The sequence below is a fragment of the Columba livia genome, chromosome 11, assembly GCF_036013475.1.
Source record: "Columba livia isolate bColLiv1 breed racing homer chromosome 11, bColLiv1.pat.W.v2, whole genome shotgun sequence".
Lineage (NCBI taxonomy): Eukaryota > Metazoa > Chordata > Aves > Columbiformes > Columbidae > Columba > Columba livia.
This window is the reverse complement of record NC_088612.1, coordinates 10095501-10119101: the sequence shown is the minus strand read 5'-3', so window position 1 is coordinate 10119101 and position 23601 is coordinate 10095501. Positions and strand designations below refer to the sequence as shown.

At 46.0% G+C, this 23601-nt stretch overlaps 3 long non-coding RNA genes across 6 annotated transcripts in view; 1 reads left to right on the top strand and 2 right to left on the bottom strand.

Moving 5' to 3' along the window:
• The first annotated feature begins 2313 nt into the window (after window positions 1-2313).
• On the top strand, window positions 2314-13495 carry LOC110355358 (uncharacterized). 4 transcript variants are annotated; one of them, XR_010475422.1, is made up of 4 exons: window positions 2314-2736; window positions 6979-7145; window positions 8093-8204; window positions 8746-13495. It is a non-coding gene; the product is annotated as an uncharacterized LOC110355358 (long non-coding RNA). The 4 variants fall into 4 exon arrangements; XR_010475423.1 differs by having other exon boundaries at window positions 2318-2736; window positions 8093-12957; window positions 13065-13495; XR_010475421.1 differs by having other exon boundaries at window positions 7023-7145; window positions 8093-13495.
• LOC135580568 (uncharacterized) lies at window positions 6091-8156 on the bottom strand. Its single transcript, XR_010475424.1, has 3 exons — window positions 7845-8156; window positions 6687-7075; window positions 6091-6540 (listed from the first exon to the last, which is right to left on the bottom strand). It is a non-coding gene; the product is annotated as an uncharacterized LOC135580568 (long non-coding RNA).
• Window positions 10751-23601, bottom strand: part of LOC110355362 (uncharacterized) — a 29422-nt gene continuing 16571 nt past the window's right edge. The window contains exons 4-7 of the long non-coding RNA XR_002407990.2: window positions 18509-22813; window positions 18102-18196; window positions 13267-13436; window positions 10751-10881 (exon numbers count right to left, since the gene is read on the bottom strand). This is a non-coding gene — a long non-coding RNA (uncharacterized LOC110355362). The remainder of the gene's footprint in view (window positions 10882-13266; window positions 13437-18101; window positions 18197-18508; window positions 22814-23601) is intronic.

Below are 23601 nucleotides of genomic sequence, written 5' to 3'. Positions count from 1 at the left end.
CTCTCCCACTATTTCTATCGTTCTTCTCATGCTGTGTAAGTTAGAGCTTCTGTTTTAATACACCTGGAGAATTTATCTTTTCCATTCCTTTCCACCTCCACAAAATCTATCAGTAAAGATGAGTAGACATTTGAGATACTGTGAGATGCCATTTGTGTAAGCAGTTGTAACCCTAAACACAAAATCATCATGCAAACCAGGACTTTGGCAGCTCAAAATAAAAGGCAGCCTTTTTATAGTTTGCACTGTGATTACTTCATGAAGCAAAATCCCCAATTAATTTTCTTCACGCATATCATAGGTATTAAGCTGTAAGTGCGTACAAGGACTGGCCTTCCCTTTAATTTGCCTGGCTCCAGAAGTTAATTGGAAAAGTTAGTGGCAGGGAAATAGCAAACAGCTGAGCATTTTTAAGCCTTTTATATTAAAACAACTTCTGTTTCCTCTTGCCTTTGCTTCCCCCTGCCAGGCCTAGTGTTGGAAGATGAGGAGAGTGGGAGCAGAAACAGAAGCAAGTGCACGATAACCTACAAAGATAGTGTCTGTGCTGTGAAGAAGTTCGAGGACCTGTTTCATTACAAACCACTCAGTGTGTTGGCACTGCTGGGCCAATGGGAACCACTTCCTGCATTGATCTAGTGATGCAGACCTGAGGATTATTTGCCTACAAACAGCTATTGTTCACAGGATTGGCAAATGGAAAAACAAATATGTTTGTTTTCTCCATGGATCATGTTGCTTCCTACTTTCTCTTGATAAGAGGGATTTGGGGCTGGTGCCCAGGTTTTGGAAGCAGTGGTTGCTTGAATTGAGGCTAAAATGTGTTGCTTCTGCTCCTTCCTCCCTGTCTCTTTGCTCTCACTCATCATCACATCTGTTCTGGGCCCAATGCCCAACAATTCTGCATTAACGCCTCAGTACACACAGGCTCACACAGCTGAACAGTCTGCAATGCAATGTACCCAGTGCCGTCATGTCTTTCCAAATCAAGCTCCTGCAAACAATTTTTGTTTAAGAGAAGAACCATTTGGCTTCATAAGGCTACTTGTGAGCTACATCCAGCTGACTCCAGCCATGGCAGGTCTTCCCAGAGAAATAGTTTTGCAGGGCACAGTCACGAATCTAGAAAATACAGAACAGGTAAACAAATATCCTTAAAGAAGATCCTGTCTCAGGCCTTGATCCTGCAAACTCACACGGGCTTAATGTTAAGCACATGAGCAGTCCCAATGACTTCAGCAGAGCTACTCACATGCTCACAGTGCACAGCATTTGCCAGATCAGAGCCTTTATGTCTAATTGCAAAATAAAAGGCAAGTCTCCCAGTTCTATCAATTGCAATGAATCATTATTAACAGCACACTTTAAAATAGCCATGGGGCAGATCCCAGGCAGAACCACTGGGGATAAAGCGATGTGGACTTGTTGCAACAGAACCTGGAAATACTTTTTTTCTTGGACAAAGCGCTGTGCCAGTTATATGAAACGTTAGCACGGTGGTGAGGTTGTTTTTGTAGGCATTGACCTGTGCAAGGCTTTTTTGTTGTTGTTGATGTGATTAGTCTTTGCACAATCTCACTCTTTTGCACCTTATGGGTTGAATTCTGCTGTTTGAACCAGAAGTTTGAAAACCACTCTCTTCCTGACCTTGAGGGTACTTTCTATAAGGATTTCTCAACTTTACAACCTCTCGACACACCTTGATGAGCCACAGCTGATCAAACCAAATCGCACCACATGTCTGCCAGGCTCTTTCGCACGAGGTCCACATCCACAACCCTGGGCTGCGGGGTCCCATCCGTGTCCCCTCCGGCGAGGGGGTGAGCAGCACAATAGGCGACATTGTGTTCCGTCCTCCCGCAGCAGCTTCTTCCCTCGCTTCTACTAACGGCGAGGCGACGGACAGACGAATCTGGGGACACATTAAAAAAAGAGAGAGTGAAACCCACCCAGGTTTGCACGCCTGTTAATGAAGAGCCAGCCCCGGGCCCTCATTAGGGGGCCTCGGCGTGCACACCCCGCCCGGGCCGTGTCCCTGGCCGCAGCCCCGACAATACCGGCGGTTGAGGGCAGAGCCGCGGTGCTGCCGCCGCGCTCAGCGGGTGCGGAAGGTTCCGCGGCCGCTCCGGGCTGGCGTTTGCACCTGGAGCTGCCGAGGTTTAATGGACTTTAACACATGCAAACAAGAGCTTTTGTTGGCGGGCACAAAGGCTGCCCCCGGCGCCGGGCTCTCCCCAACACTGCCCGCATTGTTTCCCCTCCGCTGCTTCTTGTCATCCTCCTTGTCAGAGTTTAATGAGGACAACGAGATTTTCGCAGGCTCATTTCGCACTTCAGCAACTTTCTAACACTTTCTTAACGAGGGAGAAGGGGCAGGAGAGATCGGGGGGCGCAGGGGAGGAGCCGCTCCGGCCCCGGCTTAGTCCCCGCGGGCAGCGACCCGCATCCCCGAGGCCGGGACCGGTGCGCTCGGCAGCCAGGGCTGAGCCAGGATGCGGAGCTGACCCCGGTCTTCCCGGGAGGGCTCAGACCCTTCCAGTCCCAGCCCCGGTACCTCGACCTGGCTCGACTGAAAAAAATTCGATTGATCTCGCCGAGTTTAAGCTCGGCCGAGAGGGTAGGGGTGTCCCCGGGGTGCCCGGAGAAGCAGCGGTGCTGCGGGGAGGCGGTGGCCGCTGGGACCGAGGTGGGCAGCAGCTGGGACAGTCCCCATGGCGAGACGCTTCCCTGGAGCAGGTAGCTTTCCCCGAGCGCCGGCTCCGCGCTTTCTCGGCAGGAGATCCGCAGTTTTCTCACCTCCCTGCGGTCCCCGCTGAAGCCAAGCACCTTTCCCAAAGGAGAGAAGCGGGATGGGGTGGATGCTCGGCTCCTCTCCCACTACCCCCGGGGCAGTTTCTCCCCATCCCGGGGACGCTTGGGCACCGTTGCAGCGTCACCCAACAGGGCCGGGCGCGATCGTACGATCGGCTGACACCGCTCAGCGCTTTTCGTTGCGGGCACAAAGGGGAAAAACGGGGCTTGGCGGTGCCGGGCGGCCGAGGGCACCCGCTGGCTGGGGGATGTCGATAAAACTTCCCAAATTCCGCACTTGCACAATTAAAAGCAAACCAGTCGCTTTCCCGAGGGGTCGCTGCCAGGCCGAGTCCTTCGCAGTGTTTTAACCGCTTTTGGTTTTCGGGGGCCGACCCACCTCCCTTCCCCAACGCGGACATCGCCCTCGGGCTGGCTTGATTTCTCCCCCTCCAGAAAGCCAGCGGTCCCAGACAGATCGTGCCTGCGGTTTTCGGTGTTTTAGATGCAGGTTTTGGGGAGGATTTGCCTTTAGCTTTTGCAAATCCCCGTCTCTGACTCCTGTTCCCACGACTGAAATCTCCCCTCTGCTTTTTTTTTTTTTACCTTCCCTCTTTGCGTGTGAGAAATTTGGAAAACTCGAGAAATCGTTTAATGCAAAGGGATTTTAAAACACAGAAGTATGCGGTAAAAAGAAAAAACAAAACCCACCCCAGCCACTTAATTAGATATTTACCGAAGGGACCATTGCAGCCTGCTGGGTATAACACAGAGTTTGTAAGTTCTCCGGCCACAAAGAAATTAAGTAATTAATTTTTTCTCCCTTCCAATGGCATTGGTTGAGGATAGAGTGTGATAAACAACTCTGTTCCTGGTCTTTCTGCAGATTAGCCGTTGGCATTCGTTGCTAAATACCAAGTGAAAAGAGACTGTGTGACCACAGTCCCTTGAATTAGGGACAAACATTTCCTCTGTGCATTTTAAATAATGCTACTGCCAAATATTTTGTTACCAGAGATCATTATCCTTTGAATGAATACTCGAGGAGTAAAGGCATTGGTTTTTGTCTTTGCTGGTGTGGAACAGACTATATGATACCTAGAACAGCAACAAGCTTTCACAAATTGCTATATGATTTCTACTGCCAGGTTCTGTGATATTGGATACGACATAAAAATAAAAAAGCCAGGCAGATAGACACAGAAACTCACAGAAACCACCTGTATATTTTGTTTCAAAGGAAAATCTCAGCTATTGTCTTACTGGCTCTGGTTCTGTTAGGCCCTGGATCTGCTTAATCTTTAAAGCTATTCAAACAAATTGAATGATACAAGGCAAGTCTCCTATAATTAATCCGGATTCTTGAATTTTGATACAAACTTTTATGTAACTGAGAGGTTTCTGCCTTTTCCTTGCAAAGACACTAAATAGACACTAAGTCCTTCTGTCAAGACCGCTACCACGAACAAAGTTAAAAGGAACAAACCTGGAAATTTTCCCTTCATGAGGAAGAAAGGGAGGAATATTAGAAAGAGACGCAAACATGAAGTCATGGGAGAGCTGGTACTGGTGTCTGGACGGAGACCAAGGTTTAAAGTGACTCGTATGCTACAAACTGCCTGAACAAGAACACAGAAATTGCGGTTTGTCCCAGGTGAAGCTTTTGCAGGATGCTATTTTGTCAGTTTATCTAAGCCTCACAGAGACTCAGCTTGGGCACTCAGGGGTCTCATTTGAACCTTCTGAAATGTTTGCTTTTTTGCTGCTACAGTTTTTTAAAAAACAAAAAAAAAGGAAACTATGCCATCATGTATGGAAGAACTCATGGCATTAACCCCGAATTGCCATTGTGGAGGATGAAGCTTTAGCTGTGGTCTACCCCTTCTCACCTTATGCAATTTGCTCTCGGTATTTGACAGAACTACTCCAGAACTAATACTACACAGAGTTTTGCATTCTGCAATGAGGCACTGGTGAAATCCTGAACATGACTCCGTTGTAAGAGTCAGCTTTTTATCTGGATTATCAGGAAAGGATGATTTTTTTTCTTTCTTCTTTTTCTGTGATGTGGGCTGTCCAGCCTGCGACTTTAGTGGGAAAATCAACATGCAGAGGAAGGCCCACAGGCCTGGACCTGCCAAAGAACTCAAAAGTTGCAGATACAATTTCCACTGAGGCCAGTGGTAAAATCCTCACAGATCCAGCACAGACTCAGCTGGTGTAGGCAACTCTCCAGGTTACCCCATGGAAGATCTACACCTGACAACTCCTGCTTTCTGACGCTCCAGGTTTTCTCCTCCTGTGCAGATTTTTTCTTTTAATCATGTAAAATACAGGGAAGGAATGAACACATTTTGGGTTTTTAAGCTGATTTGGCTGGCAGTGATGGTTTATACAGCACAGTTCTACCATCAGGTGTATAGAAAAGGACCATCTGCCCTCAGGGAAATACCTGCTGGGGAGGATTTGTTGGGTTTCCTTGAGTTTCTGAGCAGACATGGGTCTGACTGTCTTTTTATGGAGACAAACAGAAGTGGTGCTGACTGTACAGACAGAGCAGAAAGCTGTGCCTGAGGCCAGCCTGGCGTGCAGGCTTGTCCTGGGTCACATCAGGCGAGTCCTCCTCTGGCAGATGCCCTACCCCTTGTGCCAATCAACAGTTCCACCTTGTACTCTTCAAGGTGACATTTCAAACCATGTGCCCAGGATGCCGGTGCTCTGTGTCAGCCTTCTGCCACCCGCATAACCAGTTTCTCCGGAAAGGCATGGTACTGCCTAAGGCTTGTTCTCTGTTCTCTACACAAATGTCACCTCCGTTTGAGGGTGATGGAACAGGCTGCCCAGAGAGGTGGTGGATGCCCCATCCCTGGAGACACCCCAGGCCAGGCTGAACAGGGCTCTGAGCAACCTGAGCTGGTGAAGATGTCCCTGCTCATGGCAGGGGTGGCACTGGCAGAGCTGGGAAGGTCCCTTCCAACCCAAACTATTCTCTGATTCTCCTCAGGGTTGTCTAAAGACCATTAGGAGTGAGGCTGTCCATTTTAGCATGGGAAAAGAAAGAAAACACAGGCTGAGCCAGTTTTCCTCCCCACAGAAGAAGGGAGCATCCCAAAGTTGAACACACAATGGCCAAGATGGCCTGGTTTTTGGGTGCCAGCAGCTCCCAGGTGCTGCTTTCAATGCCAATGCCACTGGGTCTTGTCGCAGTTGCTCAGCGCGCCGGCCCAGAGAGGCCACGGCTGATAACACTCTCCAGGTGTTCAGCCTGAGAACAAAGGACCTTTTCAGGGGCTGCTGAGAAGGAAGAAGCCTCCTTGCTGGTTGCAGAATGGCTTTCCTGGATGGCAATATTTGGTTACAGTAAGATCTGTTATTTCAGAAGAAGCCCCGCAGAAGGGAGGGTAATTTGACTCAGGCATGCAAAGAAACATTGTGGGGACTCTTGTCTCCCTCCTTCTTCTCCCCAAAGTACTGACACAACATTGAGTTGTAATGTTTCATCTGAGAGAGGTAAAACTTGAGTCTGGGACCAAAATGTGTCTCACCTTGTTACGTCCAGTTACCTGCAGAGCCACAGTCACTTGCCTGACTGGTTAGCACACAAACCAGAATTTTCTGAGCTCAAAATCAAGTTGAAAAAACCTGTGTGCTGGCATGAGCACAGTCCAAGGGAGACTTTTCCTTGATTTGTGGACCTGAATTTCAGTGCTTGCATTGGAACATCTTAATTGAACCATTTCACAGCAAAACCTGTTAGCACAGGGGAAGAGAAAATATAACTTAGTCCAGTGAATGAGGGTAAGGAGGCAATTTTGCTGTATTTCTCAGTTAGATCAGTCTTGATCCATGTTCTCTGTGTGTTTTGGCACTGGAGGAATTTCTGAAGGGGAAGGTACCTGTGAGTGGGAGCATCCATCGCGGCGTCTAGAGGTGGCGCATTCCTCCTTCCCCACACAGCCAGCTGCCAAGGGCAGGACCACCCCTGGGACAAGCACTGCAGTGATATTCTCCATATGTTTTCAAAACCTGTGGTCCCAGAACCAGCTGCAGGTTTTCTGTGTTCTCCCACACCCCTCACCATGGCTATTATCTCCATGAGATACTCCCAACATGTTCCTTTGCCATGGCTGCTCAGTCTCCCTGAACATTTTCCTTGTACCCCATAAGCTGTTCTTCTCTCATATGCAGGAGGTGACTTATTTAAAGTTATTTTCCCCACTTCCTTCACGTAGAAGAGACAAGGACAACACAAGGAAACTTCACACACTGAGAAGGCATTTCCCATCTATGAAAGAAAAACAGAGAGATGCTGTGTTCACCCCAAAAGCACAGGCTTAGCAGAAGAGCAAGGACATGTAAGCTTTTTTTTTTTAATATCTGCCAAACTTACCATGGTAATTCATACATATATATATCTATATATATATATATATAGATAAAGATGAACTTCTAATTTTAGGTAAGTAGAAGAATATTAGCTCAGAAATTGCACTTTTCAATCAAACAGTATTATTTCCTATTAGAGACCAGACTATCCTAATTCTTCAAATGCACCAGCTAACATCTATACAAATAATGGGATTTGGCTGAGTACAGTTAAATATATTTGATTACTTCTCTTTTATCTAGTTCTAGGTTTACTGTACTTTTCCTTGGATGGCAAATAAGAAGCCCTTTTCTTCTAAGTGACAGCAGGGAAAAGAATCAGGTTGCTAATTTACCTGAGACCCGTGAGGGTGTAATGATAGATGTGTGCTGAAAACTACAGAGTGGGCTTTCCAATTCTGGGGGGAGGAGAGAGGGGAAGTGTGAGATTCATAAATCTTTCAAATTGATGGCACTTTTGCTGATGGGCTTTCAAGGTCATAATTACAAGCATAGCAGGAAACACATGTAGTGTGGAGAAGGATCAACTGGTAGGAAGCTGCGACCTAATGAAATGTGTCATACAGGAAGTAATTAAAATGGACAAATCACTGTTCTCTAGGCAAATAAAGACACATAATGTTCATGGGTACTTACAGTATCTCTCTCAAAGTGAAGGTTAGACTTACCTGTGGTGTTGTGAGAATCTCTTCAGAAGCACACACATGGTCCAGAACAAGTTTGGGGATTGGACTAGATGATCTTTTGAGGTCCCTTTCAATCCCTAACATTCTGTGATTCTGTGAAATAAGCAGAAATCCTCATGTGGATCTTCAGTATTGGTCTTCACAGATGACCAGTATTTGGGTTCGGGAATCAGAGACTACCCTGGGGAGCCACAACCTGCAAAGTGGCTCTGTGCTTCTACTGTCACCAGGTTTGCATGTCACCAGTGCTTCCAAGGACATCAGTTACTTGGTTCTTTGCACACTAGCAAATGGAGCCTTTCCATTCAAGTCTTCCTGGAGATACGAGAAGGAAAGTGGCAGGTGAGGAGGGAGATGGGTGGATGGATTTTGGGTAGGCACTGAAGGGTCATGCCTATGGTTTAGGTTTGTTTCAAAATGCCCAAGGTGTAGAAAAAGCCCAGCACATGTCCACATTTCCATGACAGCCAGCTAAAATGAGCTTAAAGCACAAGCCGCTTTGGGTGAAAAGTCATTCTCTAAACAGGAAATAGAAGACTTGAATCCAAACCTAAGTTAGGATTGTGGTGTGGATGTGCTGTTAGCCTCTCCATTCCTTTGTCCTTTTCTGGGACTGTTTGTGGGCAGGCCACATCCAAGCCAGGCTTTCAGCCAGAGCTGGGTTCACACCAGCCAAGAGAAGAGACGTCCTAGAGGGTGACCTGAAGTGATTTATCCAAGTCACGCAACAGGTGAGTGGCAGGGCAGTTTGAGGGGCAGTTGGGGTGATCTGATGCAAAATTATCCTTTTTTTTTTTTTTAATAATATTGCCTAGTAAACGATATCTTCTTTTTGTTCCTTATAAGATTCAACACACTAGTTCTTCCCCTCGCTCTTTTTCAGCTGGTTCAGATATAACATTAGTTATACAGAAATGCACAAAGATGCCATCATTTCCTGTAGGCATGTTTGTGTGTATTCTACACTTACAGCAGACCCTGTTTTGCTAAAACATCTACAGGATCACCAAAGCAGGCAAGCAACTTTTTTATTTGTCATTTCGCAGAAAGAAATTGTATTGTGACTTTCAAGTAGGAAAAAAAAATTAGAGAAATAATAACATGACCCAACCGCAAAAAAATTTTTTTTCATGAACTATACCAATGAATTGGAAATGCAAGTAGTAAAATGAATTGCCAAAAGTATCAAATATATGTGTTTTCAATAACCTTTTTTTTTTTTTTTGTTACCTAGTAAAATATTTTCCTGGAGAAGGGTTGTTAAACCCCTCTGTGCAATATAAAGGTGCAGTGATGTATTGTCTCAGAAGTGGTTTAATGGAGTTTTGGGGTCCCATTTTTGTACATATTTTCAACACACACAGTGCGTGATCAATTTGGATTTATAAAATGTTATATATTTCTTTCTAAGCAATGACCTTACCTTTTAAAGTATGTTGCTTAGTTAGGAGTGCATGTGTGTGTTTGCATTTTGGCAAGGCAGCAAATAACATGCAATATTTATGTCATTTGACAAAAGTATTTTGTGTGTTTGCCAAAAGCCAGTCCTTTCTAAGAACCTAAAGGTATTTGATCTGCTCTAAAACCTAGTCCTGGGAGGAGGATTAGGTGAGCGGGAGTCGTGGGCAGAGGGAAGGTCTGTCCAGTCTTTGCAGCTTCAGAGGGCAGGATTTTAAACAAACAAGATGGACCTTATGGCAGCTCAACCTCTTTGAATGTGTTTCAGTGAAATGATTTCAGACTTAACTGTATCTTTACTGCCAAAAACCTGGGGTTTTGCAAGCAGGTTACTCATTCAGGTTGGGCTGTGTTGGGTGAAAGTCCAGCCCTAGCTCTCCCGCCATAGCTACTGGGGACAACCTGGGGAAGCCAAGCCTCCGCAGGGAGCTTTGTTATTGAATGGACAGAGCAAAGATGGCAAAAAGACAGTGTCTTAGTTTACACCAGCATTTCCCCCTTGGTAGCTGACCCACCTCAGCCATTTTACCAGGAAAAACCAACCAAGAGCTGAGTGTAAGGAGATGGGGAAGATGCGGGGTTTGTACAATCATGATTTAGCCATATCCTGATCTCTGTTATCCCTACTTTCTTTATCCATTGGTGTAACAAAGATCAGGATCTGTCCTTGGCTGCCTGGTGTTAGTTCCTGCTTATTTGTTTCAAAAGGCGAAAGCCCCATGTCTCGCCCGCACCCCGGCTCACTGTATAGACCCGTTGCGCTGAAATCTTTGTGCCAAATCCAATGATATAACGTTTCATTCAGAGAATTTATCCATTTCCCCCCCTCTCTTCTCTTTTGCTTTATCTCTTCCTTCTATCTTCAGCCTGTCAGGACTTTCACATACCCGCAGCTGACAGCTAAGAGATCAGGAACTTTGATGTTGTAAGGGATATTTTATCTCAGGTATTTCTCACCAATTCCTACCTTATTGTGTAGGGTATCCAAGGACTCGGAGAGTGAGCAACGCCTTTGTCTGGTAAGATCAGAGCAATTTGCAAGCTTTTCTGGGAACAAGGTCCAATAAAGGGACTTTAGAGATATAATCTGTCAACCCCATTGAGCAGCACTGTGACAGCAGCCTTATGATTATTGACAGTTTAAGCATCACTCAGGACAGAACAAGGCTGGGGGGACACAGTTATTTGTAGTAAGACATTGTTTTGCTAAGGAAGCGAAGGAAATAAATTATACCTGAATTCACCACGTTTTCACTGAGTTTCTCCCTCACACAAACAACTGACCCTACTGGGAGCTGCTGCTTTTTGCCAGGAATTTGGGGAAAAAAGGAAAGAAGATTCCTCAGATATGCAAAGCCTTTTTTTTCTGTTCCCAGTCCCACAGTAAGTACTGTGTGGGGCAGGAGTAATGAGAGGACAGTGATGCCCCGAGCCCTGTATTTGAAATCCTCTTCTTTACCATATACCTCTCTCTGTTCCTCCAAGTCTCCTCATTCCAGGTGTGTCACTCTGAGGTGGTGGAGGTTTCACCCAGGATGAACCATCCATGGTGTGGAGTACCCTAGAAAATAACACACAGGAGAAGCTCAGTGAGTCTGTCCAGTCTCATCTTCACTGCCCACCTGCTGGCTCACCCCACTGGGGCTTCACCATATTTAATTCTTCAGGAGTTTCCCCATCATTCAGTGTATTTGTGAATATTTTTTTCTCCCTCATTAGGCAAGCATTTGCTTATTTTATTTGCAAAGACACCAGCATCTTCTTTTTCAGTGAACACCCAGGCCTCACATCTTTATAAACATATTAACAAATATGTTCAGTGGTCACAGCTCGGTCTATCACAGCAATTATTTGGGAATAAAATGTTTCTGCAGAGGCAAGTACCAGGCCTGTATCCACCCATCCCGTCTGTTTCCATTCTCTTGTTGTCTTAGTCATCAAGCTGATGTTAATATGCGCTCCTAGTACATGTTTAAACATCCTGAATAATTGATCTCTGCTTATTGATGATCAGATAAGTGTGTCAGTGTTGATCTTGGATTGTTCCTCAAGCTCTTTTTTTCTTGCTACTCTCTGAAACCTTCAGCCATCCTTCGCACCATGTTCTCTGTCCTCACCTCACATTTTGAAGACAATACTTTGTGATACTGGGGTAGAAATCCTGCAGTGGCTCAGCAGTGGCTTTGCAGAATGAGTTGTAGCCCAAATGCTGATGATACCAGCCATGCAGTTTGGTTGGGTTTCCAAGATAAATGCTGAACCCCTTTCCAGCCCCTCTACTGTGCCTGCTGAACGTGCTCTTCCTGATGGCTGGAGAGACCCACCCTGCGAAGAGCTGTGCAAGGTCATGCCCACCTGGCAGAGGCAGCAGACAGGGAGCAGGGCAGGAGAATCTCACTGTCTGGCCACAGAAAAGGGGCTGACAGCAGTTGGGGCTTTGTCGCTGGGTTGCACAGGTGCACATTTTGTGGTTTCAGTGTCTCTGAACCGCTCATGGCCCCAGCTGTGAGGTGCTGGCCATGCCTCTGAGCACCTACCCAACAGGAGGCTCTTGCAACAGCTCCAGCTGTTTCCTCAGTGAGGAATTCTGACGTTTTTTCCCAAATCGGCTCATAATGACTCAGTTTGAATCTAATGATGCAACCCTGAAGGGAATCATCAGCTCCCCAGCTAGAAGGGTCAGCCACCATCCAGCTCCAGCCCACGTGGCTGCTGATTGCGGCAGCATTTTGTGCAGCTCTATGTAACCTGTCTCAGCCCGTGCCAGTTCCCAGGGGAACATTCTTTCTGGGGATACTTCACCCCATCCATGATGGCTCAGGCCAGTGCTTCCCTCCTAGTTGTTGAGGTGTAGGATGGAAAAGGCCAATCTGGTTTCGATTAGGTGAGAGCAAACGTGGTGGTGTTATCAAGCTGCTGCGCTGGTGGGTGTTTGCAGCTCAGTCCCTCTTATCAACCTCTGACATGGTCCTTCCTTGATGCAGCTCAAGCACCCGATGAAGAAAGGACCTGGGGGGAGTTCTGCAGTGCAAACATACTTCCTGCTGCCCGCAGACAGAAAATCTGACCTAATACACATTAAAAAAAAAAGGATAAACTTTTCAAGCCATCACTGGCATTTTGTCTACATTGGGAGACACACGAGAGGTTCATTGCCATGCAAGATCCAGTCCTAAATGAAAATACCCCTCCCAGTGACAGCCTTTCCCACAATAGTCTGAAGCTGAAATGACACTAATTTGCACCTTCCAATTCATTATGCACTCCCAGCTTCATGATCCTATTGAGGTAGAAACCTGGCAATGACAACTTCACCGAGTCACACACTGATGTCATTTGTGCATTTGTTCACTGGAATTTGATTTTTCCAGATTACGCTGCAACTTCAGCACAAGGTGTTAAATGATTTACTGCAGAGTGACAGCGGCAAGGCCAAGAATAAAACCCAGGTATCATTAGTTTCAAGATACTATGACACCCAACTAGTGTTAAAAAACACTCCCTGTCACTGCCTCACATTTTTATTTATCAACAAAAGCAGGTTTATTTTGTTTTATTCTTAGCAAGACATTGTTTCACTGGACACCACTAAAAATGAGATTTATCTTCCTTGGAATAACTACAGACCCTTGCATTGGTAATTTATTCCCCTCCCATTTCTAATCTCATTTCTATTGAATGTATTGTTTTGCTTTCCATTATTTATGCAATGAGATCATTAAAATGAATATTGGAACTTGACAGGTTTGGAGCAGGAAGAAACTTCACTGTGGATGCATCCCAAGTATAATAGCTTGGATTTCTGCAGAGCCTTTCTCTGCAGAAAAGACCTCTTTTTATGCCATTTATTCATGCTTCAGTTTTGCACTTTGGGGACAAAAGGAAGAAAGAAAATCTGAATCCTGGAGCCTACAAGAGACAAACCTGCTAATGCGACAGCATGTACCTGTGCGAGTGCTTCAGAGGACGAGGCTGCTGGGCTGGATTCTTCTGCTCACACCGATGTGAAGAGGAGAGAACGTCCCAGCCAATGTATATGACTCACTGCTGTCACCGCAAAGATCCCTGACCCCTGTGAGTGCTGCAAGGTTGGGATCCGCAGCTCCACTGACTCACCTAAATCCAGAGAATAATTACATTTCACCCAAAAATAATCACAGAGTCACTCTCTCCCATCCCTTGGTTGTTATTTCAGTGTTTTTCTTTCGCCCAAACCTTCCTTACCCTGACAAAATCCCACAGAGCATGAGGTGGGTTTGGGAGGGATTTGTGGGTGCAAGCCCCCAGTTTGTCCCGCTCTGCTCCCAACCAAGCAGTGATAAACCTCTCTCCACTCCTCAAAGAGCAGCTGCTTTTCAACCCAAGTGGGCTGGATGTCAGGGATGGGTGATGCAAATCTTGATGGAAAGAACCCCGGGGTCCTTGAGGACGCTCTATCGATGCAGGTTATTACCTGACCCTTGGTAATACAGCAATAGGCTCCAGATGCAAAGAAGAGATTTGGGGAGAAGGTTTTTGGGGAACTTCTTTTCCTCATTAAACTTATGTCAAAAAAAAAAAGTAAAAAAAAAAAGAGCAAATTCTCCTCTAACAAAGCTTAAATCTAGAGTAAATCCATTGCAAACTACAGCTTTACTCTGGATTAATGCTGGTGTAAATTAGGCTAAGATCTGGCTGCCAAACCCAGCTCTCTCCTCATTCCTGAAAGACACAAACATTAAGGTTTGAGCATCTACTGTTATGTATCGCATAAAATATTTCCTGGCTAGGAAAAATCTCATGGGACAATGATCAGGAACAAGACGGTGCAAATAATTAGTTTAATTGAAAGTAAAGGCACACTACTAAAAATAAAGAGATTAAAGTGGTTTTTCCTTTGCCAGTTTTAACACGAGCAATATTAGTAGCAGCTGCATTTCAACCCATTTTGCAGATAACTGTGAGAGGGGCATTCTGAAACCTAAACAGTTTAATTGCATAGGCTACCCTTTAATTTAGGGTGGTGAGAACGATATGAGGGACTCATTAAATTGGGGCATTAACCATGGCAGAAAATAAAGTAGTTTCTTTGTTGCAGAAGATCTTGCTGCCCTACAATCAGTACAGTAAATTGTTCATGGGAACAGCAGCGGGGTAGGATGGGTAGATAGAGACACGTTGAGATAGAGGGAAGCAAATGAAAAATAATTGGTACAGTGCTCTGCAGATTGTATGTCACTGCAGACAGTTATTTAATAACTCGCCAATTATTGCTGCCAGCTGGGGCATATTAAGACACTGCCAGAAGTCAGGCCAAAATCCCCAGGGCATGGCTGCTCCCCCGGCCCCAGGACGAGGAAGGGGCACGTCGGGGACAGGCCGTGGCACCCGGGGAGGGACAGCTCTGCTTTTCATAGAATCGTTTTGGTTGGAAGAGACCCTCAAGATCATTGAGTCCAACCATTTTCCTTAGGGATTACAGTACTTCTCTATCATCCTTCCTGCCCATAGCTTAAAATATGGGGTAGTGTAACACCAGTTTGGGTTCCCCTTCCCCTGGGACACAGAGCGACACTCAACAAGTGTTTCCTCCAGAGCAAACGTAATTAAGTGCAGTGCTTTAAGCAAATGGCATCTCCCTGGTCTGCCGGAGATAACTGAGCTCCCACAGCTCTGGGCTCACACTTACAAAGTCTGCACCGGGTATGTCCCTGATGGCTGGAAGGCTGGAGCTCTCTGAATCACCTTCCCTTGTTTCTCCTTTCAGCAGCTGACTTGGTGCTATGAATATTTTGCTTTCTTGGATTTCACTGTTCCCTCCCCAGCCTGATGCAAGAGCTTCACATCACTTGATTAATCAGTTTATGAGGAGATATGGATTCCAGGAGTTCGTGCACAAATCATGGGTGACCTGCAGACCAGAGGCCACAGCTGGTGGTCAACAGCTGCTAATATCAGAGTAGAGCGAAAGAAAGGGCTGGGGGCACTCGAAGCAAGAGTCCATTGGTCACTGTTACGTGTTGAAGCAGCTGGAGGGACACCAGTGCACCCTGCGCAGGTGTCAGGCACCTTTGCAATGAGTCTTGCATCCTCAGGGCTGTAATTTAAGCTCTGGAGATCAGAGTCCTGTGATTATGTGGCTTTCCCATTCTTCTAAGCAAAACCTCAAATCCAACAACGACCACCATCTCTCTCAGAACTTCAGAAGAAAGCTTGACATGGTGAACCTCAAGGGCTCAAAAGCCAAGCTGGAAACTGAGAATCAAAAATACATTGTCTGAGACCCAACACCAATAGCATGGCTTCACACAGGTCAGGTAGCACCCACACTGGTGGGCCAGCCTATACTGGAAGTGACTGGTTTGCAGGTCCGTGGATCCCAGTCCCAAGGTAGGTGTGAAGATAGAGTAACCTTGCTCTTATTCCCCAACAAAACAAATCCTTTTTAATGACTCCTTCTCCAGTCTCAGGATTGGGTTCATAAAACAGAAACCGTACTTCGATACCAAATGAAAAACATTACTCACAGACTGTAATTCCTTTCTGCAAATACCGGAGGAGAATATTTCATTTGGCAAACAATTGAGCCTTACAGTTTAGAGCTCTTAATATGATTAGGGACAGGTTCTGCAACACATTTGTAACTCCAGGTGATTTTGCTATATCTTTTTGGACTGCGACCAGACATAAAAATGCCCTTTTGCTAGATTTGGATCCAACTTAAATTGAGGAGAATCAGATGTCGGTAAGTCCTTTTCAGTTTGATCTTTACCCAGGGGTATCACAACGTGCTTCAGCTATGGGCTTCACCGAGCAGCTTTGCAATTTCACGTTATTTTTTGCATTAAGCACATATCTCCTCTCATGAGTGATAATTCTTCTGTAGCACATATTCTGCAAATGGGCACGTGCTGCTCCTCTGAATTACCATGATGTACTTATGGGCTGGGAGAGAGAACAAATACTTGTGTCGGCTCTATGGACACAACTTCCTTTCAGTCTTCCTAACTTGCTTCAGAAGATGCCAATCTTGCTTAGAACAAGCTGAGACAAGGTGCCCCCTCCATTTAGAAAAGCTCAGCATTCAACCCCAAAAGCAAATGCCCCAGCGTTTTGCAGGATCAAAGCCCTTCTGGGAAAACTCCTGGTCTCACGTGCTGTCTCTGCCAGTGTTTCTGCCCTGGCTACCAGAGGCTGGGCTGCAAATGAATTAAATTCAGAGCAAAATCTACAGGGGATGGGGGTGGAAGGACAGCATCACAGAGGAAAGCTAAATTGTTCTGCATGTGCAGCTGAGCAACAAAACCAAGTTTGACTTTTAAACTAGTGATAAGAAGAAAATCCCTGGTTTCTTCTTTGTGAGGACTCACACGCTGGTGTCACCAGCACTGCTGGTCAGGCTGCCCATTGCCTTCCCTGTGCCTTGCTACGAACTTATGGAAATAATGTCCATTGCTCAAGCAGAAACTGGATCAACCCTTTAGCCTCAGACAACATCATTGTAAGATACTCTGGAATACTTATGACAAGCTGTAAAGCAATAATTAAAAAAATAAAGAGGTAAAAGGAAAAACAAAACAAAATAAAATGTGCATTCTAACAATTTTTTCACTTTCTAAGAGGAACAAAATTGAACCAAGGACAAAACCACATCATTCTACCAAGGAAGCAGGTCAAAGAAAAGTCATCAATGGGAAAACCAGACCAGGGCTGTGGACATTAAAGCCTGACTTCCACTAAATGACCATCACAGCCAAGACACGAGGCAAAGGAATACGCTTGAAGTGTTTTACGATGTCGTTGATCTTTCTGACCCCGCTAGCTCTGCTTTAGTAACACCAAGGGAAAGCAAGCTGGTTTAGGACACCTGAGGTGCGTGGGTCCTTGGGTGGTCATAGCATCCTGGACATCTGAGAACCTGGGCTCTTCACCCCCCTCAGGAGCGGGCAGAAGAAGACCTAACATCAGGAATTCCAAGTCAGCAGAATTCAAATTGGAGAGGAGACATCTGGTTTTGAACGATGGCAGCCAACCACTAGCACACATCGAGAAGGAATGCGGCGGATGCCTCAGCCCTTGCTGTCTTCAAAGCTTCATTCTCTTCTAGAATGATGCGATCCAGTACAGCTATGGGTTACCGAGGCTGGTGGGAGAAGTGGCTTGGGCAGCTCCTCTGAGCCTGAGGCTGCTGCTGCTCAGACCGAATGTTTGAAATCCGTAGCTGTCCTGCTTGTGCTGTGGGAGTACTGGACACTGTAAGGTTTCACTGAAGAGGTCACAGAATCATTGAAGTCTTTGGGTTGGAAAGGACCTTCAAAGCTCATCCAGTCCAACCCCTGCCATGAGCACGGACATCTTCACCCAGATCAGGTTGCTCAGAGCCCTGTCCAGCCTGGCTTCGAACACACATATATATATTCAAGGTTGTACATGTGACTACACAGATGTGTATAGATCTATGTGCAAAGGCAGTGGAGGGTTACACAAACCCTGGCATCAGAAGCAGGCAGATTCAAGCCCAGCATTACTTAAGTAAATCTAAATAAAACTAATATCTCAAGACTTTGTCCTTGTGGGCATTTCCATTATTATTATATTAAAAAAATTAATGCTGTGGGACAAACATTAAGACCAAAACAACCTATCTGCCCATCAGCACCCTTTCACAACCCAGGCACAAGGCCAGATTGCAAAGTGGGACTGTCCAGGGCTATGGCTGCTGTGACCCCCAAGGGCCAAGCCAGATCCTCCACCAGCACCATCCCTCTCCCCCAAAAAAGCATTTGTGTTAGCGTTCTGTACCGTACGCGTTCGTTGGGGCACTCAGCTGGGATGTGAGATGCAGGTTCAATTCCTCTGCTCCAGGGGGTTTCTTTCAGCCTCTGTCAAACCTATATCTGAGTGCAACAGAAAAGAGAAAATTTTTAAAAAAATAGATAAATCACAGTTTGGTAGGTCAGAAAGCAACACACAAGCCAGATCCTGTGACCTTACGGCCATTCGCAGGAAGCAGCAACTGGAAAAAGCCTGAAGCAGCTGCAGTGGCTGGGTTCACCCCCATCCCTGGGGCCGAATTCCCTCCGGTCCCTTCAATGTGCCCAGGGAAACTTGGAGCTGCTCTGTGCCCCAGGGGAGGCTGGTTAAACACTCATGCTTCAAAATAGCAATGGAGTGAATCCGTGCATAGTGATTAACAAGAATATGAATACCTCAGAAGGAAAACAAAAGCTCCTCTTCTTCTGGTTCATGCTTTCAAAGGTTTATTGAAACTTTGTGGTAAGTTCTTAACTGGTGTAAATCACTTAGCTCTCCATAAGCCAACAAATGAGCAACTGTGATTTGGGATATTGAGCCGGTTCTAGTGAGAAAAGTATGTTCTGTTCATTCAGTACCATAAAAACAGTTATATAAACCCCTCAAATTATCTGCTTTAATATTTGCTCAATAGTTTTTGAGTGTAGTGGGCAAGAAGCTGGGTTATTTTTACTACCAAGAATGAAAAAATTTCAGCTTCTTCAAATATTTGCAAAACCAGGTGCCCCAGTAAAAATTTAGTCTGTTTAAAAAAAGCTTATTTCTTAAAAAAAAAAAAAAAAATTAAAAATCATTTTGCATAGAAAACATACCAGATGTAACAAATACTTGAGGCACTGCATAAGGACCACATGCTCGGAGCTTCGCTGGCAGGCAGGACACCCGGCACTGCAGGGAGGGACACAGTTCAGATTGACATGGATATGAGGCTTGCAGTGTTGTGCTGAATTTGTACCGAATCCTGCCAGGTGCTCAGCACCTCCGCTTGCTCAAACAGTGACTGTGGGGAGCACTGGAGACACGTAACGAATATTGGGAGAGTCTGTCCCAGTGGGAGCCAGGAAAACCTGAAGGACTTGACTGCATAGAGATACATGCACCAGCTGTCACATCTTTAATCACCCTTGACATTTTTTATTGCCCTGGTAATTGAAAGGTTTATTTGCTGAGAGCCTGCAGAGGAAGATAAAAATGACACAGTATCAGAGCGCTGTCGCATCCGTGGCTTTGAACCCTTCCCGACGTCTTTCAAAGGGATTTGCTTCCTAAGGACAAAAACACACAAGATGAATGTTTTAGATGTGGAAAGAGAAAGGATTCAAACATCCCCAAAGGCGGAGGCCCATGTCTTTGGGCCAAAACACTCTAACAGAACCAACCAGCTCCGAGCTCAATGACTTCGCAATCAGCAAAGTCATTAAATTTGCTGTGTGGGTGGGTGGGTGCACGCACAGGGCAGGGAGGGGAGAGGAGGAAGGCAGGAGCAGCTCGCCTTGCACTGAGCTGAGCAATTAAACGTTTAAGTAACACAAGGTATCGCTAAAGGCGGAGTTCAGAACAACAGGCTAATCACACAGACAGCAGCCTCCTTTTATTGGCTTCCGAGTGCTGCTTCACTTCTCAGTGGCTTGAGGTTAGGAGAAATAATTACCATCAGCACTGAACCTGTAAAATCTAAATACAGAGCAGGAGCTGGCTGCTCCCTACCAGCGTTTCTGGAGCTGTAGCCTTCACCCCATATGAGCCATCTGGCAGAGGGTGAGGATGGATGCTACACACAACTTCTCACAGGAGACAGCCTTCAAGGAGGTGTTTTATAAGCTTTTTTCCATAACTTGGACCCTCTGAGAAGCTTCCAGGTGCACTTTCCCATTGCTCTCTTGGTTCCACGACTGTAGGAGTGTGCACGTGGGTGTATGATGGGGGTGACAGGTAGCAGAGGGGGTATGAGCCTGGGAAATCCTTCATCTGACTCAGTCATTCACCAGAGCCTGCAGAAAAACCACTGCAGGTCATGAGGGAATTCCCAGATAATGCAAATAACAGAGCTGCGAAGGCTGCAGGTTCCTCTTGCAGGGTGTCCACTGGTGGCCACCACCAATCTGCCCTGGGGTGCTAAATGCTGCCTAAAATCTCCCACCTGCCCTCCCCTGTTCATTGCCACCTTCTGTCTTGCAAAACTGCTAATTAATAAGCTTCCCATCACTGACATGGCATTTTAAAGGATACCATCATGTAATATCTGTTTTCAATCACAAATCTGGGAAGAATAAGGCTTTCTATACCTTGAGACCTTGGGAGAGATGGATTGGTGATGATGATGTTCCTTTAAATAGCAGCAGATGTCAAGACCTAGAGGAACCATTTTTCTTCTGAAGAAGAAAGTGGTGCCGAAAAGTGATACCTTCATTGAGCAAAAACTGCATTTTCTTCCCTCACTCTGGCTCCATTGAGCCAACACAAGGGAAGAGCTGAGGACACCACCTCCCATCACTGCGCAAACCTGAGCTGGCCCTGACAGTTGGTCTATGGCATGTCCCCAGCTGCAGAGAAGAGAACCAGCTCCTGGAGCACCATGACCCTTGTTGCAGCCAAGCATCTTTGCTCCAAGACACCTTCAGCCAGGACACAGCCAAACCTGCCTTGTCCAGGTCTTCTTAGCAACACATGCAAGGGCTCTTCCCTGGCATTAACACAGATTTTAGCTCAAGGTAAATGCTCCAGTGGAGAAAAGCCTTCACAGAAATGAAATATTGTGATTCCCCAGCATGACAAAGAAAGGTTGTTAAGGGAAACTCAGTAGAAGGTCAATGCTTAAAACTTAGATCCAGGCTTGGAGCAATTTAGCACTTATTGCCCATTGCTGTGAGCCTGGTTCACATTCACCCAACGGTGCAAATCAGGTTGCAGTGCCGCCTCCTTTGCACAGCCAGAGCTGCAGGTTCCTTGGCTTAACAGAAGCAGGCTGTGGGTATTTTCTCTAGGGCATCAGTGTAGGTGGGTTTAGAATCATACAATTATAGAATAGTTTGTGTTGAAGGGACCTTCCCAGCTCCCCCAGTGCCACCCCTGCCATGAGCAGGGACATCTTCACCAGCTCAGGTTGCTCAGGGCCCCGTCCAGCCTGGCCTGGGGTGTCTCCAGGGATGGGGCATCCACCACCTCTCTGGCCAACCTGGGACGTGGTCTCATCACCCTCAGGGACAACAATTTCTCCCCTCCTTTAGATTAAAACCTTCACTCCTTGTCCTATCACAACAGGCCCTGCTAAAAAGACTGTCCCCATCTTTCTTATAGGCCCCTTTTAAGTATGGAAAGGCTGCAACAAGGTCTGACCTTCTAAAAACTGGCAAAGCAGCTCAGCAGAAGAAAAAATCCTAGATCACAGCCTTTTTTTTTTTTTCCCCCCTCAAGAAAAAGCCGCTACTTTCATCTCTTGGCAACAGAAGCGGGGCAGAGAGCGTGCAGGCTCAAAGTACCCAGAGACAAAGCCCGTGCTCTGAAGCCAAGGCTTCATTTAAGTAAATCTGGGCTTGAATATCTGCTCTGGAGCCCTGGGCTTTGCCTGCAGCTGCCTTCACCACTTGGCAGCCCCATCCTGGACACCTATCTGGTCCCAAGTGATTTCTAACTCTTTGCTAAGCAGGAGCAGGGCACAGTCTGTGTTCTTCCTCCACCCATCACAGTGCTATAAACAAAATGCTTTTTGTTTTCCTGGAGCTTAATTTTTAGTCTATGGCTCCAAACCTACCCTTCTGGAATTGGATTTCGAATGCAATTCCATATTGGGAACCATTAATTTTCGTAATACCATTTTCGATGTGGTAGAACTCTGCTTTTGAAAGACTTGGGCACAGGAAAACTGTTTATTTCCATTCTTTTTGATAAAAAATAATTCAAGAACAATGCAACAGACTTCATCCCTTGTGGCTCTCAACCCCAGATTTAGTTTCAACTCCAGTACAACCCTAAAACTTGACCCTCTATTCAGCCACAAACCCCAAACCCACTGGCGCTGGGGGGAAAGTTTCTGACCCTGTATCTAAGCCAATTTTCAAAAACACAAATAACTTGCCTGATGAAATTTTTGTAGGAAAAAAATAATACATATATATATATATGCACACACAAGCATACACACACACGCGCCGTATATACCAGAAGGGATTAAATCCTCATGTTGTAAGAATTTAATTTTAAAAAGCTAAGACATCGTAGGAATGCAAAAATATCACCTCAGCCTGGTAACCTTTGGCTTCAGCGTGCACTTCCACAGCTCACAAACGGGAATGTTTCCTTTCCAGCGCTGGGAGGACCGGTGCCACTCAGGAATGCCTGGCTTCAGCCCAGTTCGAAAAGGAAACCAGCAGCCCTTTACTAGTGGGGCCTCCACGGGCTCCCAGAACGAACCTCCCACCAGTGAGCTTGTTATAGTTCCCACTTTCTTCATCATGCTCTGAGTGCCCAATTTCCAAAGGCGATGCTGGGGAGGACCAAAGAAGTCTCTTTGCAAAATAACACTATATGTTTCCCCACTGCAAATCCAGATTTTGTTGTTGCTGTTCTTGGGAGGTAACGCGCGATTTGCATCCATACGGTGTCACCTCACCAGTGTAAACGCTGCTGGGAAGAACAAACCAGTCTCTCCAGACGAGTCCATTCAAACCAGAGAGAAACGGTCCTTGGGACATATTTGGTACCTGTGCAGAGACAGGAATAAGCTCATTTCACACCAAGGTTAAGCGTTTAACAGGACCCTGTGTACTAGCAGAATTCCTGGCACGTCTGAGCCTCGTTTAAAAGGTGGACGGGAAACTCTGCCTTTGGGTCTGATCTCAAGTTAATCACAACAACCAAGGGACTGACCTACAGGAAACAATCCTCTAGGTAATGACGTCACCCAAATAAAGCTAGCAGTTTCTGTAGTTTATTGGCTGTGTTTTTCCCCCCAGCAGGCTTAATTTATGGTAATTATTAGGAACTATGGATTAAATTAATAAAAAGGAAATTATTAAGGTTTCCTGACCCTGAGGCCAAAGGTAAGTAAAGAGAAGCAAACTGCTCAAGATGGGAATGCTTCCCTGCTGCTTTTGGGGCCAGTGGAGAAGGTTTCTCGTTCCAGCAAGATAGAAGGTAGGTTTTTTTGGGAAGGAGTTGTTTCACTTCAGATGCCGGGATGGACCATCACATCCACCAGCCTGGGGAGCCCTGAACCATCATGACACAACTATTCCATGAATAGAAGGCAGCAGAACTGCTGCCTTCTTCTTGTCTGAGCTATGTACAGTGAACACAACACAGTCATACGCTTTACGTTAGCAAAGAAATGGAGATTTCTGTCAGATGGGAAGAGACTATAAAAATAATACAATGCAGATACCCAGCTTAATTCAAACTACACCAAAGTCCAGAGTCCTGTTCTAAATCCAGCTCTGCCAGCTGATCAGAAGTAATTCTCTCCTGCCTGGGTTGGAGCACGTTTATTACT